Consider the following 14,076-nt stretch of genomic DNA (forward strand, 5'->3'; position numbering starts at 1 on the left):
TATTCTGTACGCAGTAAACATGCAGTGTACATACTGGTGTAATACAGTTTAATTTCAGAACAGCGTACATTCCCTGCTAAAGGAAAACGTGACAAAATGTTTCCATCTCTGTCATAATAAAGTGAGCGGGTCAGTTATCATCAAATCCGCCACCCACCAGCTTGCGTGCAACTGCTTTCTGTTCAATACTGGTGGAGTACAGAATTTTAATATCAGTACCAAAACAAAACTTTTCTCAAGAGTGTAAAGTGCTTTCAGAGAGTGTCCTGCTGCATCTGCCATCTGTTCTGTATTTTAAAACAATTTAAAGATATTTTTTTGTAAAAACACAGGAGAAAAACAAACATCAACAAACCATGGGAACCAAGTGGGTTGTGCATTTTTCCCTCTGCTGTCTTTATGACCATATTGTCCTTAGCTTTAACAAGAACCAGATATGATAGCATCATCAAGGTCTCCCCAAATGAGTAGGAAGAGGTACAAACCTATTTAATACTGCCTTAATATATAAATTATTAACAAAAAATCCCCTATAGAAATCACATCTTGTCATATAAATACTAGTGTACACATACGCATCTTATGTCTAAACATTTACAATTCCGAATATAGAAAATACTGCCTCATACACGCCTGTATATATAGACCCTCATTTATCTTATACAAAAATATATTAAATTATAACTAATAATACACACACATCTCTCTCTCTCTCTCTCTCTCTCTCTCTATATATATATATATATATATATGTATATATATATATATATATATATATGCTAAACTGTTCATATAAAAAATACAAAGTATAAACATATTCACATACCCATGAATGAACAAATCTACATATCTAAATTCCTATCTTCATATTAATCCATGTAAACATCCCTGTCCCTTGAGAAAATGATATCTTAATACCTGTTTTTAAACTGGCTCATGTTTGGACGAGATGCACATTCATACTGTTCCACTGTTTTACTCCACAAATTAATATGCAAAGTTTTTTTCATAATGGTACAAACACTGAGGATTGTAAAATGTAATTTCCACCTCAAATTATAAGCCCCCTTTCATTTTACTCAGGGCTAACATCAGTTTTTACATCACAAATTTAGGTGGGGGCAGCACTGCTGCAGTCAGTAATTATAATAGAGATAATGGAGGGTTTTAGTCAGATATTGACATTCCTTCCCTGTCATTCTTGTTTGGTGAGGATAGGCTAAGGGTATATTTGGACTGCTCTGGCTCAGGAAATAGAGCGGGTTGTCCAGTAATCGGAGGACGAGCTGTTCCTGGCTCCTCCAGTCCAAATGTCGCAGTATCCCTATGCAACAAACTGAACCCCAAATTTCTCCTGATGCTTGTGCCATCATTGTGTGAGTGTGTGTGAATGGTTAAGTGAGTAGCAGGTGGCACCTTGTATAGTAGTCACCAGTCAGTGAATGTGTGTGTGAATGCGTGATGTAACATGGAGTGTAAAAGCACCTTGTGTGGTCGGAAAACTAGAAAGATACACTGTAAGAAGAAAATTGCCTGTTTTTTACAGAAAAAAAATGGCAGCTGTGGTTGCCAGAATAATTTTGTAAAAAAATACAGTGAAGATGTAAACAACTTCACTGAACAACCTGTACATTTAACAGTTTATAGTTGTTGTAATTTTACTGTAAAGCTGTTGTAATTACAACATTTTAAACTGTACAATTTATACTGTCCATTTGGAAGACAAATATGCAATTTCTGCAACTCTATCACCAGTCACTTTATGTGTAAAAACCCTCAAATTAAATGAATAATTAGAAATCTATACATTAGAAAATCAAAATTATTTTTCTTTCCTAATATTTATGCCAAAAGCATTTTGTTTTGTGTTTTTTTAGAGTGATCATTAATAGGAAAGCTCAAGTTTTAAGGAACATTCAAATGTAACACTCAAATGCATGGTACCTTTCAAAAACCTTTATTTTAACACATGGTAAATGTATCGGTTAAAGAACATTTTTTTTGTATTACAGTTTTCTTGTGTTTAAACTATGATAATCTTTGAATTCACAATTTTTTTTGGTTCAGTGCGTTACAAAATATGACTATAAATTTAACTCTTTTTCATTGTTTTTATAGTTACAGTTTTATGATGTCATGATTTTACAGCACCTTGCTGTTAATTTTCAAGACATTTTTTACATTGTATGTAAGTTCAAGTCCATTGACCATTACAGTAAGAACCAAAAACCTACTGACACTAAATACAAAGCCCTCCTGTGCAACAATGGGCATAGTTTAAAAAGTTAAGCGTTAGACATCTACTAGGCTATTAGTTAGCTTACCATAATGTTTTTAAATTCCTCAGTATGCCATGACAAGCAGTGCCTGCTGCAGCGCAGATGTAGGGGGAGTACACATAATATACTTAAACAACTCACTAGTGAAGGTCAAAGTCATTACTGTAGCTAACAATTAATGCTAAGGTGAAAAAGAGGATACTGGCAGGCCCATATCTTATTTTATGCATACCAATCAGATAATAATGGGGGGCCTGTGGTGCCCTTTCACTCAAGCAGAACATTACTTGCAGTGTTAAATTATTTCTCATACTGGTTGTGTTGATGCTCATATAAATGGACTGTTTGGCTTTTTAATTGAGACAAGCAGTGGCTGCTATTTTTCTCCTGATTAGACTGGGCTGAAAACATTGACCTGTCCTAATGAATCCCAAACACACATTCAAACATCTTTAAATGTCTATGCGGAAACGGTCACCGTGATTTTCGGTTTAAGTAACCTCAACTCCTCATCTTGTAAGAACAATAAATGGGATAAATGTGAATAATTAACCATAATAAAAATGTTAGTTTTTATTACAAAGAACATCACCCAGCAAAAAAAGAGAAAAAAAAACTGAAGACTTATATTTATTAGCAATAATAGAATATGAACTTACTTTCTTGTTGTGCATTTTCTGCCAGACAGCTACAATTACCAACATCCAAATTTACATTGATGGCCCATTATACTGCAATTACCACAACAGCATCATGCCATAACTTAAAGTAATGATCTAAATCTGCCAGCTGCACTTACAGCTTCTCCTCTATGACTCATTGTATCCGTGACCAGATTTTAATGTTCAAAACCAGCCGATAAATACTGACATGTTTATATAAAATGTGCTTAAAACAGGTTCCACCCATCCTCCGTTCCTGTCATCGGTATAATCATGCTTGCATATGACCGGGCACATTCGGAGAAAACCACTCTCCATCTGCTGCTTTAGGAAACGAACACAAGCTGTTTTCAGCTCAACACATCTAACTCAGACACCTGTTACTGTTAGGCAGACTTAGCCTCCTCTCAGCAGCTTGCACAATATTATAAATTAGCTTCCTGCTGCCTCCTCTGAATGTAATAGTTTACATCAGGTTTACTGAGGAAAATTGCTCTACTACTTCATGCTACTGTGATTCTAAGTGATTGTGACCTTTACAGAAAATAACTCGTCATTTAGATTTTGTTAGTGGCAAACTTTCTCCTATTTCCTGCTGTGTTCCCATGGACACAAAATAAAGTGTAGGTTTATACTATTAGCACCTAGTGAGCATGCCAATGAGAAGTGATGGAACCACATGAGGACAATTTGACATTATTACCGTGTTCGAAAGTTATTTGCAGCCCCAAATCACTTTTTTTCTCAAATGGCACTGCAAAAATTATCCCATCTATCAGCTTTACATTTCTGGAAAAAAGAACATTGTGTGGCAACAGCTTTTAAAGTTCATTCTGTATCACACCAGTGCTTTTTTCTAATCAAGTGATGCTAGAAACTAACTCAAAGACAACATGTGTCACCAAAGACTGAATATTTACAAATGTCCATCCAACAACTTTTATTTACAGGTTTGAGTCTGACTCAGATGGACTTTAATAGATTCATAGCAATTTTCGAAACATTAGCTGAACACTATTTCCTTTCTATCAAAGTTCTGACCATGAGTGTGTAAAGAGCTGCCAATGTGCCCCAATGGAAATGAACAGAGCAAATTTATGCGTAAAGCGTTCACAGAAGGCAGTTCATGTGTATTCTGGCATTCAACAATATGCACCTCCGATCTTTTCGTAGATATTATCAATATATACACCTGCCTCCGAATGCTATTAGTGCTTGTGTAAATAAGGAATGCACATAGATATTGCTCATCATAAGAAATTGCAATTTTAACTTACATTTAGCTGAATTAGTTGGCAGATACACTGAAAAAAATCTCAGTGATGGCTGTCAGAATATATAACTATTTGCGAGATCATCACATAGACTAAACTTGGTGGATCATCTACTTTCTAAACTGTATTTCCTACAGAGCCTGATTGCTCCCTCCGCTGCTCTACCTGCCTGTAAAATATTAACAATTTTAAATATAATTTACTCTCACACCACTAGGCTACTAACAGAAGTAAATAAAATATCTTTTTCAGCTTCACCGGCAATAACTTCAATCTCAGCTTCAGAAAAGTGTTTCTTTCTCTCTCTCTCTCTTTCTTTGTTAGCAGCATGTTTGCAGGTTGACAGGATGCACCATTCATAGTCATTTCTACCTCCTTATATGGCTATTCATGGGCGAGGATGGATGCAAATCGCTGAGTAGCGGGAGCACGCTGCCAGTTTAAGATTGATTGACATTTATGAACTCACACATGTCTATGATCAATTCAAGGTTTTCCACAGGGTTCATGAATCTGGTGTAGGTTTTTAGTACCAAGGTGCTCCATGTGCAAATCTGCTTGCATATTTACTCACATTTCATGAATGAGACCCAACGCGTGTAAAGGCCCAAACACGCCAAACTGACATCAGAGAACTAGAGGTGAAGAAGGCTGACTGTTGCATCTTCTTGAGTCACCTGTGTCTTGGCTAAAAAGTTGCACTTGAAAACACCACAAAGCCAAATGCTGACTAGCAGGTACGTTCTACGCCTGCGTGAGACGAAATAGCTCCCCATAGAGGGTGCCGGTACTCTGTATTTGTCATTCAAAAAGAGAAACCAGCAGGGGTGTAGTATACACAGTGCAGACAGTGCAGCTGCACTGGGCCCTGTGCTGTAATGGGGCCCTTGACATAAGTGGACCCCGCTTGATAAAGAGTGGTCCTCTGGCAGAAATGTGATAATAATGTTTCAAAAAGCATGTGCGTGTGTGTTGTTGCCTGATCTTAAATTTCTACTTGATCATGTGACAAGACAACAAGACTCCAGCTAGCGCACAAAATCTGTTGAGACTGACAAGCTGAGCAAACCTAGTTAAGCCAAGCGAGCAGTCATGCCATGTAAACAAGAGAAGACAAGAGAAGGAGGAGGTTACAACGTTTCCTGAATTAGATTCTTTTGGATTTTTTTACAGTTGCCAGCCCACGGACAAGCCCTTTCCTAGCAGCAGTACATCAATCCAGTTCAGCATCTCTGCTGCTGCCCTCAGTGGAGTATCAACAAACATGCAGCAGGTAAGATAACCTTCAGAGCAAGCTAGACAGAGCTGATCTAAATGATCGTAACATTAGGCCATCATGTTAGATGTAAGTTTTTAGACAAGGTATACATGTATTATGTAGGCTAACCTGTATATAATGGGTTTATGGGGTCTATGAATTATTCTGGTAAGCTAACTAATAGCCTTGTAGATGCTAGCTATTCCTAAAATGAGATAACTTTTACATGCACATATTTTCCGTTGCAGGCCTAACAAGTTGGAGACAGAGTCAAAACCATCCAAATAGGTGAGTACAAGTGTCTTTCTGAGGGTATTTGGGGTATCTGATGGGCCGCCGTGCCCCTTTTTAAAAGGTTATTACTTTAGAGTCAGGTCGCCACTGAGCAACTGTTTCATTCATTGTATGTTTTTGTACTTTTGTTGGAAAACTGTGTGCCGTTGTAGCTGGCCAGTTGACGGGACTTGGTGTTGTTTGTATTGCAGCTCTTTTCTCTCTTATTTTTTTATAATTTCTTACCTCTATGTCGAAGAGGAGTGCAATTGTCATGAGGCAAGAGGTTATTGTACTACAAATGCCAGAAAAAGACAGTGGCCAGTTCAGTACCACAGTGAAATGGACAGCTCCTCTGCTCTCAGGTGCTTGTTGTCACGTTTGTGAACTTTGGCTGTCACTGCATTATCCCTGTTTCTGATCACTTTCTCTTTGACCTTTGGACTCTGCAAATACAATAGCCTAGGTAACTACTTTTGACTGTAAATCCAACATATGGTTGGTACTTAATACGTACATCTAGTTGTACGTGCATATGTGCTCCAGGAATTAAGGAGCCCAAGGGCCTGTCATAATAGCTGCACTGGCGCCCACTAACCTACACCATAGGAAACCAGCAGACTGACAGGACAGATTCAAGTCATTAGTTACCACATTAACAACACAACCCGATGTTGAAAGATCAAAAAGTAGCACAGCAAAACAAGTAAGTAACACAACAATTATGAACTGTTTCTGCTGAAGAGCTCAATGGCTAAATAAATTTCAAACCCTCTTAATTTAGCTTTTCGTTTGCTTTCCTCACTTACTTTCCTCTTCTCCTGCATGAGCAATCAGAGCGATTTTACTCACCAACAGGCATCACCCTATCCAACACTGACACTGCCAATGATGTGGGACACCGCAAAAAACCAATGTAATAGCCGACCTTTGGCTTAGTGTTTCGGCGCCATTAGACTTCATTACTTCAAGTTCAGCTATTACTCTTTTGTACAACACATTTTTAAACTATGGAGGTTTAATATTTGTAGACGTTTGTAAAATACACCATCCAAATGTAAAGAGATAAAAACTATTTTGGCTTACGCTCTGAGCAAAATATTTGTGTTTGAATGAATGGGGGCAGCACGGTGGCTTTGTGGTTAGCACTGGCTTTGTGTGTTAGCACCTCACAGCAAGAGGGTCCCTGGTTCGAATCCCGGTTGGAACGGGGTTCGGTCCAGGCGGAGTTCTGTGCGGAGTTTGCATGTTCTCCCCGTGTCTGCGTGGGTTCTCCACAGTCCAACGACATGCAGGTTAATTGGTGGCTCTAAATTGCCCTTAGGTGTGACTGGGACTGTGAGTGTGTATGGTTGTTTGCCGGCCCTGCGATGGTCTGGCGAACTGTCCAGGGTGTACCCCGCCTTCCGCCCGATGACAGCTGGGATTGGCTCCAGCCCCCCCGCGACCCTTACGAGGACAAGCGGTTACAGAAAATGACTGACTGACTGACTGAATGAATGAATGGGTGCTAGTTTGATAGTAAGAATATCTTTCATTGTGGAAACATGGAAACATGGATTGTATCTTTTCAGTGACACTTTGTTTTATGATTGTGTAGGTTTAGTTAAGTAAAAGCAGTCATACCACACTGTAAAGATACTCTATTACAAGTAGTCCTGTACTGAAAATTGTACTTTTGCAAAAGTACTTAATGTAATAAAAGTAAGTGTCCATTGCATACAAATCTATGATTTAAAACCAATAGAAAAACATATAAATAGACAGTCATATATATTCACAAAAATACAAAAAAGTTTTCTCTTAAGGCTTCAAAGGCCAGATGATCAATGAAGACATATTAGCACTTTTATTGAAAAAGACTTTGTAAAACACTTCACATCAGGGATAAAATGTGAAGAGCATTAAATGATGACTCAAATGTAAAAAAAGATGAATTCATACAAAATGTATTAAAAATTGGGTAATAATAACTCTGACAGTGAATTTGGGTAACAACCAATGTTTTATTATTTAGATTCTGTCTCACATTTTGTAATTGCTCCTGCAGCTCATAAAGACCATGTGTGCCTGCTTTGTGTGAGGTGCAGTATGCTAGGTTTTTGTGTATCTGGCCCCACATATACAGTAACTTGATTGTAAATGAGGCCTGTGGATTGAATGTCATTATCTTGGTAATGTATCCAGCAACAGATAGAGAACATTTGTGAGGCGATGCTTACTGTATATAGTGGTGCAGTAACTGAATCTGTAAATGTTTGATGTTTCTTTGCTTATTTGATTTGTTTGCAAAGAAGCCAAGAATGCCTCAGACAATATCAACTGATTCTCCCAGATATGGCCAGCCACTAATGTTTTTCCTTATCAATTGTTCACGTTAACGTTGTTAACCAACTGACCTTCTGGATAGTCCATCAATACACATACACGATGTTTGTTTGTTTGGAAGACCACAAACCATTTAATTTAATCCTCATAAAGTCTGTAACATTCCCACAAGATATTAAATGAGTTGATTTTTCCATTTGTATAATATGAGGAACAGTGTATCTGTGCTCTCTATTTGATGTAATGGTGCAGCCATGAAAAATATCCTTGATTTGAATATTTCACTCACTATTAGTGTGCTGAAGCATTGGAACTAGCAGACACTGTCCAAGGCAAAATAAATGTTTTTTTGGTTGTTTTTTTCAACTCTGTTCTGAACATTTTTATGGATTCAGATGGTTCATTCAACTAAATGTTACCTTCAGCACTGACCTGTGAAGACACTGACAGCATTAATCAAAAAAGGTTAAGCAAAGGTTTAGGAAACTGGTTTAGGAAGCAACAGCATGTAATTAGGTTTATAAAACAACATCATGGCTTGGCTCAAAATAAGTACTGAGAGGATTTTATCACTTTTTATTAGGGCTAGGATTATAAAGTTGAAGATCTGAATCATCATTCGGAGATCCCTCAGTTCGCTTCAAGTCGAACATTTCATTTAAATTTTTCTTTTTTGGTTATTCAGTGTACTGTGCAGTGTGCTTCTAGGGACATTTTGGTCTCCAGATTTTGCTACAGAGTGAGCACACTTGACTTTCATGACTGTCACACTACGCTTTGATTCAAACAGCTGCATCACAGAGGAGATAGTTACTGCTTAGAAGTGGTGAATTTACAGCTCACAGCAAGTTAATACACTGCAGTCTCTTGCTTTTGTTTGATATCTATTGCTGTCAAAAAATGTTGAACATTTGTGATCTGTCATTAGAGCCTTTAGCTTTTTTTTATTTTTACTATATTACATGAATGCTGCTGTCACAAATTGTGTCCTGTGGAGCCCCATTCAAACTTTAAAACTTTGTATGGAAAACAAAACAAATCATTGAATATTTGTACTGAAATGCCAAATCCAATTCGACTGACATAAGTCTGAGCCGCTTATAGGGTCTCTCTTGGCATTGGTGTCGGATGCCGAGGACCACTGACTGACTGATTGAAGCTGAAATTTAAGTTTGAGCTAAAATTACTGTTTTCATCAATGGAGTCTGATGGCTTTGACGACAGATGTAAAGGTAATAAGATGAAAATACTCTCAATATAGTGATCACTTGGTATTGATTTTTTTTCACGATGGGACTTATTTTAGGTGACTAAAATACATTTTGTTGCTGATCCCCACACGCAGCAGTAAGTTGCCTCGCTTCCCTGTTAGAATCCAGCATTGAGGGCATGCCGACTGGCATCTACTGCCTGTAACACACTATGGATAAGTACCTCATTCAAACCCAAATCCCAAACACGACCTATCCTTTTCAATAGGATATATCATTGTTGACTTTTATAGTTTTGCTTTGTAAAATGTTAGTATGTCAAAGAAAGATCATAAAAAAGTTGTAAAAGTAAAAGAAGTTTAATATGTCATAAAAATGTCACAGTATAATTTTGTCATAAAGAAGTCATATTGTGTGCGGCCCTCAATCATAACACTGGCTCCCTGAAGTGACACTCAGGCGTCACAACTTTGAAAACCCTTGATCTAGGATTTTTGTTTCAAAATTATCTTGAACAAAACAACACTTTGCACATCTGTCGGATGAGACAGTTGGTGAGGGACGGATCGACCAAAGAGCTGCAAAAGGACTCCCGCGCACTGTCCCATCAGGCAAACCAAAATAATCTAAAATGGTCAGTTTAGCTGTTTTTAAAAGTTACAAAAATCTCTCTTCACAGACCCTCCAAAAAGGTTGGGTTGCAGAAGCTGTAGATGGAAAATGGTCCCTCCCAATGTTAATGTAATCAAGGCTGTTATGTGTAAGTCCTATAGTTTCCCTTTCAGCTTTGTGTTTGGCTTCACCAATTCCTGAGGGAAACATCTGGTTCTTTAGCTGTTAAATGCTACACTAGGTAGTGTGCAGTCAGTTTATCTAAACCAGCTGCCTACTAAAACAACAGTGAGACGGATGAGTTTGACCTGAAATAATACAAAGACTGATGTCTCTTTCATAGTCATTACTGTAGGCAATGCCGCAAATAATTATACTAGTAAAACTTTGGTTAAACAAGAAATGTGTGCTGTAAAACAGGTCTATTAAACTTTCACTCCATGTCCCCTGTGTCCTGTACCGCTCATGGACACCGTGGCAAGAAAGGCATGTCGGTGGACACAGTGGTGGACAGTGAGCAGGTGAAGTAGACTGGAGATGCAGAGAGCCCGGCCTGTGGCAATGCTTGGATAAGTTACTGACTAAATTATGGAGAAAAAGTGTCTGCAATGAAAATATTCAGTAATGCAGATGATGCTGACAGAGCTAATTAAGCTGTGGGTGATGTGTGGCGCTAAATGAGCAGGCGTCTAAATATAAGGCTGCTGTTATATTTCTGTTTATCCTGATACAGAACAGTATGTGATTCAATATGGAGCACAAAGGAGCAAACCAGAGAATCAAAGTGTTGGTCTCTGTCATTTGAACCCTGGTACAGAAATGAACTGCTCAGTGAATCTTAAAGGGGAGCAGACAGGACCACAGCGGGGCCTCTGGTACTTAACTTGTGACAGAAATCTTTCTCAGGTGATTTCTGCCTGTTTTTTTTTTTGCCTAAACTGGTGCCAATTAGAGGATTTCTTCTTCAGACAGATGACAGATCCAAGTTACATGAGAGGAAAAATAAGTTTTTATTTGCAATTTGGAAACTTTTTCACCCAAGATGAGAATGGATGGGACGCCATAGAAAAATTCAATATAAAGCAGACAGCAGCATAACATTAATGTAAGTGTTTCTCTGACTATGGCAATTATTTTGCTGAAATCACAAAATTATACAACCTGTATGCATGGAAAACCCAGTAATGAGTCCTAAAATCTGGAAATCTGTGAGCATTTGAGCACCAGTGGTTCTCTAGTTTTCAAAGTCAATGTTTTTTTTTGTTTTTGTTTTTATGGATTTTTGGTCATAAGCCTTAAATAAGGTCTGCGGTTAATGCAAGCTCAAGACACTTTCATGTTCTGTTCTTTGACCTTAAATACATCAGCAAATAACCCACTCACAAACTCTGAAGCTTTTATGTGTCTTAAAAAAGGCAATAAGTGTCGGAAGAAGACGGAGTAAGTAGACGGAACTACAGAACATCATCACGCTAAATTGCGCCTAATACGGCTCTACAGCCTCGTAGCAGCGGTGACCATAATTTGTTTAAGTCCCTATAGGGTGGACTTGAGATCCAGAGGAGGGGTCCAACAAACCTCAGACTTTCTCCAAGGAGCCTGCTGTTTGCTTCCTGAATGTTGAGGCAAATCATGATGTTTTTTTGTTGTTTTTTTTTTTAGACCTAGCCATGTGCTTTTGTTGCACATAAGTTAAATGTCAGTTCAAGGTGTTGTAATTATATTTTAGAAAGACTGTATGCATCTAACAGAAAGTGTGAAAGCAGAAACAGTACACTTCCTGAAAACAGAAGTGTATTTTGAAAAACAAATGGAATTAACAGGAGTAAATTGACGCAGCGTCCCAGAACATCATCACCAAATGCAGAAGGATCCCAAACACGTCATATGTAGACGTGAACGGCACTGTTGGGCATTCTTGGATTTTAAGCCCTTACTGCATAGAAAGCTGTTTCAGCATATGGCTGGTGTTTTCATTCTTATTTGAAAGTATCATTTCACAAATATTACAAGCAGCACTGTTGTCAGTGTTTCTTTGTAAAATGGAGTCAGGCTTTGGACTGTTTGTTTTACTCGTCATGACTCCTTGTTGCAAGTTTCTTGCAGCTTAGACAATGCCTGAGTTTGAAGTCATTTGCAATGTGCAACTGTTCGAAAAACATGCAAATGAACTGATAAGCTCCGAGGCATATTAGTTCAGTGGATCAGACATTTTGGAACTGGTTCTTGATTCTTCTCCCTAGCATTTAAAAGTGGAAAAGCATGGAGTAGAATAGAAATAGTAATGGCTTATTTATGTTTGGGCAAAAAGAGCAGTGCAATGTTTTCAATTCAGGCTTCAGCAAAAGATTTCCCATGATTTCGAGCAAAACAGCTCTTCTTCAGACTGTCTGAAAAAGAGCTGTTTTGCTTGAAACGTCACTTGTGATTAGCTCAATAAAAGCTGCAAGGGGAGCAAAAAGTGTGCAGACCTCTCTCTGTTTTTGTTTGCACTCTTTGTGGGTCCAGCACCTTTCCTTTTGTGGATGTTTTGTGGATGTGCACATTTTTATCATTTTTTCCATATAGTTGAGAAAAGCCATTTTAGCAATCATATTCCAAATTCAGCCCAGTTTCCAGAGTACATTTTGGAATTGTACATTTCACCTACCACTACCAATATGTTGCATTTGAAGATTTCATACATATGATGTACTGTTGTTCAGATTACATGCAGATTAGCTGAGTTTCTCATCAGGAGGAGGAGGGGATGGTGGAGGGCGAGATGGCAGCCAAGCAGCAGACTGCAGCAGACCACTAACAAAACTGGGACTGAGACATTTCCAGCCATGTTGTAACAATCAAACTGGGTATCTTAAACCAAAACAAGATTTGTTTGTGCCTTAACATAACCACACTCTGTCACAACATTAAAATTAAAAAGTAAAGTTCCAAACATATCTGCTACAAAAAATGTACAAATGTAACATATTCATGGTTTCAGAAATGTAGTGGGTTGAGGAATTTAAGCTTTGAGTCAAGAAAACTTTCTGTCATTTTCTTTCATTATCAAAAAGTTATATAAAGTGCCAACTTACAGTTAAAAAACAAAACAAAAAAAAACTCCCACCAAAGAGAACAGCAAAGGGTTCAGTCTGTAATGATTTCATCTCAAGTCATTTGTTTTGTTATGTTTTTGTTGTTCTTGTTGTTTTGTTTTTCTCTTTTCTGCAAACTGATTAGGCATTGAATCTACCCATTCACATAAGTGATTGGCAGGATTATGCAACAGTAGCCTTGTCAGACATAAACAGAGGATATCTTATTTTAATGTTGATGATAATATCAAGTTTGACAAAAACTGCAGCATTTTTCTCTCATGTGAAGGTATAGGAATATATAAAAGTATTTGTAAGTCTACTGCACATTGAGTAATGAATAATGTGATTTGAAAACAGATGAGCATTTGTACTCGAGGTCATTTTACGTATTTTAGAGCTAAGCAATAAACCACATACTGCAAAACCTTTATAAAGCAGTTCAACTTTCATTTTCAAGTTCCCATTCATCACACAATCGACAGATCTTAATGAGCTAATTCAAATAATTATCAATAAATAAATGGCAGTAACAGGTTTAGAGTGCATTGTGGCTCAAGTCATTGCATGATATGAAGTGCATAAATCATGTTGTGCTACATTCCTGGAGTCTTTGCATCAAAATAAGACTGGTCCAGGGTTCCACACATTCATTTATTTATGTTGCCACACCATGATCAAAACATCCGCCACCATGAGTTGATTTTTACACTTCTAACATAGTTAGGGCATACCATAATATTTATTTTCAGATGTGGAGGAAAGTCAGATTTGACCTCTGGAGACCATGAGAGGTTCAATCCAAGATGACGGCCAGTCCCCGCCATCTGATGTCCAAACATGTTTAACTTTAGAACCACACAGAGTAGAAAAACAATTGAGATGTCATTTCCAACGAAATTGGGGATGCCCATTCATTTGGTGAAATCATCAGAATTCAAGAAAAAACATTTAGGTCAAAGTCAGGGTCAAAATATGTTTAAAAGCACACATTTTGGTGGCTGAGGCTACCATCAGGCTATTTACTGACTTATATCACTGATAAAAATGACTGGACTGATTACAATTAGTCAAATTAAAGATGTCATTTTGAGGCAGAAAC

At 37.8% G+C, this 14,076-nt stretch overlaps 1 long non-coding RNA gene across 4 annotated transcripts in view; it reads left to right on the forward strand.

Annotated features, from left to right (window-relative positions):
• Positions 1-13,381, forward strand: part of LOC148190234 (uncharacterized) — a 59,646-nt gene extending 46,265 nt beyond the window's left edge. For all 4 annotated transcript variants that reach the window (XR_015775337.1, XR_015775339.1, XR_015775338.1 and 1 more), the window contains 3 exons: positions 5,389-5,488; positions 5,722-5,761; positions 12,603-13,381. This is a non-coding gene — a long non-coding RNA (uncharacterized LOC148190234). The remainder of the gene's footprint in view (positions 1-5,388; positions 5,489-5,721; positions 5,762-12,602) is intronic.
• Positions 13,382-14,076: the final 695 nt, after the last annotated feature.

This window comes from Plectropomus leopardus, chromosome 2, assembly GCF_026936395.1.
Source record: "Plectropomus leopardus strain MGB_pleo_1.0 chromosome 2, ASM2693639v1, whole genome shotgun sequence".
In the NCBI taxonomy this organism is placed as follows: domain Eukaryota; kingdom Metazoa; phylum Chordata; class Actinopteri; order Perciformes; family Serranidae; genus Plectropomus; species Plectropomus leopardus.